The sequence below is a fragment of the Cucurbita moschata genome, unplaced genomic scaffold (genome assembly GCF_002738365.1).
Source record: "Cucurbita moschata cultivar Rifu unplaced genomic scaffold, Cmos_1.0 Cmo_Scf00061, whole genome shotgun sequence".
Taxonomy (NCBI): Eukaryota; Viridiplantae; Streptophyta; class Magnoliopsida; order Cucurbitales; family Cucurbitaceae; genus Cucurbita; species Cucurbita moschata.
The window spans coordinates 564603-569780 of NW_019268577.1; the positions used below are offsets into that span (position 1 = coordinate 564603).

The window sequence follows — 5178 nt, forward strand, 5'->3', positions numbered from 1 at the left end:
TTTTTTTTTTTTTTTTTTTTTTTTTTTTTTTTTTTTTTTTTTTTTTTTTTTTTACGCATCAACATCACCACTAACCCTCACCCTATTGCTTCCTCATCACTTCCACGGTCTTCTCTCCAATGTCGATCAATGTTCGGGTTATTTTTCAACTTCATATCTTAAATGGTTGCAAACAGATAGCAAATATTGAAATTTATTAGGCTATACGGGGTTAAGTGTTCTTATGCCAACAAACTCAAACTAAAACGAGTATGCTAGGAAAAGGTTTTCGCACATTTATAAAAAATGTTCCATTATCCTCTCCAATCGATCTGAGATCTCACGATCCACTCCCCTTCGAGGCTCAGCATCCTTACTGGCACTCGTTCCTCTCTTCAATTGATGTGAGGTCTCACAAAAAGACACCATTTTAAGAACCGAGACAATATCATGTTCTAACGATCAGAAACAACAAGAACTTGAGCTAACAACAAACAAGAGGGAGATAAAATGTGTAACTACCCTAAAATTTTACTATTTAATCTAAGGTCGTTACTATATCTTAAATGCGGAGTTTACCTTAACGGCCCTACCTTTAATGTGGAATTTAAATTAAATGGCTCTTACCATATATGCAACAGCAACTTGTCATTCATTATCTCGTGAAAAACGAATACAAGGGAAAGAAAGAAAAAACAATTATGAATTAAATATCTTATACTAACCTATGCTTTATTAATACGATTACAATTCAACCTATACTAGGAATGCAAATGAAATTCAACCTATACTAACCTATGCTACGAATGGAAAACAAACTATCCTATGCATGTGCCACGGTCATAGGCTGTGCGATGTTGTCATCGATCTCACATGTGTACCCTGCCTTTATTTGAAAATGTAGTAGCACAAGGCTTCAGTATTTCTAGAATAGTCAGTAAGTGACCCCCTATCGGGATTATGCAACAATCACATGCAATGAGATGACGGGACCTATCCTTCAATCTATCTTCCTACAGTGTTATCCTAACGGGTAATTTGGATGTGTACCGTATACTCTACACACAACCCATAGGTGCAAGTATGCACTCACTAGTTAGTTCGCATGTCGTAGGGCCACTTTCCTTGTCGGTCGAGCATACTCTGGGAGCTCCTTAGGCCGAACACCCGTTAGAACTAGTAACCGTCACGGCAGGGTTATGTAAAACATAACGATCATTCTCCTGCCCTTGGGGTGTACGCGTCCGTACCCTTGTGATGGAATAGGGGTATCCCTCCAACGCATGAGCACACATAATGCATGAGGTCCCCAATACTTCTACCTTTATCATTAGTAAATATAACCCCGCTATCAGTTTCATTCATATCATAATATCTTTCATTTTTCAGTTTTCCTATTATACATAATTCTAACGGGGTTATATTTCATGCTATAGTTCGTAATTCCATGTCACACATAGCATGCTGTTTTACATACAATTTAGGAAGTATAACATCACATCATACTAAATCGCACGTCAAATCAACACTAAAACAACATACATTCACATTTTACAAGCTTACGTATTAAAGCATATCAGTCTAACATACAATTTAATGACACGTGCGAATCCACGGGCATGTGCCAACATATAGTATACAAATGCGTAACCTATGATAGGAGAGCCACTTACTTGGTAGGTCTTAGTCAACGTACTCCCTAAATATATATGTAAGCCCCTAGCTGCTCGTATCAGTCCTATGCTTTCGTTGGTGGTTGGTTCGTATTGGATCATTCGACACCTTCGTTAGTATTTCACAAACATAATTAATTTTCCAATGTGAATTTGTGAAATAAGAACTTAAAATAACCTATTTTACCTTAAACGGGGTCGAAATCATATCCGGGAGGGCCGGAACGGTAGCGAACAGGTTGGAAATGGGTTTTTCGAGCCGTACAAGTTGTCGGAGCCGAGGAGGTGTCACGCTGTAGACGCGACACATGGCACAACCAGAACGACGCGTGTGCAGGATGTTTCGGGTCGAGGCGTGAGTTATCGGGTAGGTCGGACTTCGATCATGGATTCTAGTTACGATGGGCTACCGGATGTTGGTTGCAGGTGTGTTGGGTCGTCAGCGTCGTGTTTTTGGGCTTGTGATTTGGGTTCGGTTTGTGATTGATGGGCTAGGCCGAGTGCAGTTCAGGTTCGGTTGAGGCATGATTTGAGTTTCAATTGGGTTGGATTTCTGTTCGGGTTGCAGGTCCGGTGCTCGAGTCGGGTTCGTCTTCTTTGCTCGTTTAATAGAGGAACTCCAATGATCTCTCTCTCTCCTCAGAAACGTCTCTCTGACGTTCATTTTTTCCCAGTTTTCTTTTAGTTTCGCGTCTTCTCTCTTCCCTCTTCCCGTTCCTCGTGTTTGTTTGGCTCATAAAGGTCTAAACCTCCCAAATCTAAGAAGATCCAAAAAATTGATGTTCTGTCTTCTTTTCCTGACGGTGTACGACGTGTAAGCAATGCCAAAATCTATCTCTGGTATGTGTAAAGGTCTCTGGGATTTTTTCGTTGCGTAAATCAAAGGTTTCGACGTAGATTTTGTAAGGTTTGGCTTCGCCGGAGCTTCATCGGTTTTCTATCTGTCTTTTTCATTTTCTATCTATCTTCCTTTCGTCGTCTGAGATGGTTGAAGGTCGGGTTCATGTGGTAGGTGATCCAAGGGGCAGGCGCAGTGATCGTGGTCGTGTGGGAGCAAAAACTCCAACGAACGTTGGAGTTTTTGGGTTCCGCCGGTGATTGCGGGCCCGCTGAACCTTTTTTTTTATTTTTTTTTTATATCTGATCTGTTATAAAATGACCTGACGTTTCATGGAAGTGACCACTATTAAACGGTAGAATAGGTCATATCTATACATGGTAAGATAATCTACTGATTTCTTTGTTTGTTACCATGGATGAAGAGAATCTACTGATTTCCCGATTTGTTATCATGGATCAAGGCCCACTATGTAATTCTCATTGTACACATCTATAAAGACATGAGGTCATGACCCGTATAGGTCACAGTGTCATTAAAGCTAACATGGTATTAGAGTCAAGGTTTATTCATTAACAATGTCTACCATATCTTCTTCCTCCTCCCTATCCACCATCTTCAACATGATCTCATCTACCATGGTGTCGACCTTTGGCCCAATCCCTTTCCACCACGCTGTCACAATCCGTTTCACTAAAAAACTTCATCATATGGCGCGCCCAGCTCGTCCCCTACCTAAGGAGTACGAAGCTTATGGGCTACCTTGATGACACCATTGCCGCACTTGTCAAGCTGGTCCCTTCCTCAACCGCTGCTAGGGCTAACCTGATCTCTAATCCGGCCTACAATCGGTGGTATGATCAGGATCAACAGGTCCGTAGCGGCCTTCTCTCTTCCATGTCTGAGGAGATTCTTCACGATGTGGTTGTCGCTACTATGTCCAAGAAGACGTGGGATACCCTTCAGCGGATGTTTTTGTCGTCAACTCGTGCTCGCATAGTTCAGATCTGTGTTGAGCTCGCCACGTTCAAGAAATGTGATTTGTCTGCTGCAGATTATTTCTGCAAGATCAAAGGGCTGGCCCCCGAGCTCTCCGCCGTCGGCTATGCCTTGCGGGATGATGACGTGATCGCGTATCTCCTCGCTGGTCTTAGCCCTAACTAAAATCCCTTCGTCACCTCGATGAATACCAAGAGTGAAAGCCCTCACACTTGATGATGTGTTTGCACATCTAATGGCGTTTGAAGCTCGCCAACTACAATATCGGGCTGAATTGTAGTTAAATTCTTAATCTTTGGTCAATTATGCCGGTCGTGGTGGTCTGCAGATGAATCGTGGGCGTTGGGATCGTGGTCGCGACCGTTCTCTAGGTGGCACGCCCTCTCATCTTGCTGATGATCGTCGTGACCCTTATGCTCGTCCTTCCCACCAGATCTGCAGCAAAGTGGGGCATACTGTCGTTCGCTACTTGCATAGGATGGATGAGTCCTATCAAGATGAACCTCCTTCTGCAGCACTGGTGGCTACTTCCTCTTACAAGATTGATCCAAATTGGTACAACGACACAGGCACCACTAATCATATCATCAGTGACCTAGATCGTCTCTCGGTGAGTGAACGCTATCACGGAGGTGAAGTGGAAGTCGACAATGGAGCAGGTTTGCGTATTTTGCATACTGGTCATTCTTCAGTCAATACTGCTGCTCGTCCTTTTGCATTGCATAATATTTTGCATGTGCCTGAAATTTCTAAACATCTTCTTTCTGTCCATAAATTTTCTTGTGATAATGACGTATTCTTTGAATACCATCCTTGGCATTTTTCTATTGAAGATCAACGATCGAGGAAAAGACTTCTATACGGGAGGTGTGAGTCTAGTTTGTATTCTATTAAGCCATCTAATGTCGATGATCTTAAGCATGCCTTAGTGAGTAGATTTACTACTCACACCCAATGGCATGCATGTCTTGGACATCCTTCATCTCAAGTAGTAAAGTTAATTTTGCATCTCAATAATATTTTGTGTGCTAGTGAGTCACCTTTGCATGTTTGTAATGCGTGTTAGTTAGCAAAAAGTAATCAGTTATGATACACTAGTTCTTTTCATAGGTCTTCGTCACCTTTAAAACTGATTTTTTCGGATGTTTGGGGTCCTGCACCTCCATCTGTTGGGGAACTTCAAATATTATATCAGTTTATTGATGATTTCAGTAAATTTTAGTACATCTATTTGATGCATGATTGTTCAAAAGCTCCTCCTATACTTTTGCAGTTCCAAGCGCATGTTGAGAACCTCCAAGATACTAAAATCAAGTGTGTCTAGTCTGATTGGGGTGGGGAATATCATAAAATTCATAACACATTCTTTTGTTCCCTTGGAATTTCTCGTGGTTGGGCTATTCGGCACATTGATATTCAAAATGTTTTTCTTCATAGCTTTCTTAATGAATATGTTTATATGAAGCAGCCCTTGGATTTGTGAATATACAACATCCTGGTTATCTTTGCAAGCTGGATAAGTAGCTTTATGGCCTCAAACAAGTTCCGCGTGCCTGGTTTTCTCATCTTAGCTCAAAACTATTACAGTTGGATTTTACACCTTCAAAGGCTGATGTCTCTCTTTTCATTTTTAACAAGACGAGCATTCAGATGTATATCCTCATAAATGTCGATGACATTATTATTATC

General features: G+C 41.5%; 1 non-coding gene across 1 annotated transcript; it reads left to right on the plus strand.

Annotated features, from left to right (window-relative positions):
• Nucleotides 1–3597: 3597 nt before the first annotated feature.
• On the plus strand, nt 3598–3738 carry LOC111437014. The gene has a single exon (XR_002709376.1). It is a non-coding gene; the product is annotated as a small nucleolar RNA Z247 (small nucleolar RNA).
• Nucleotides 3739–5178: the final 1440 nt, after the last annotated feature.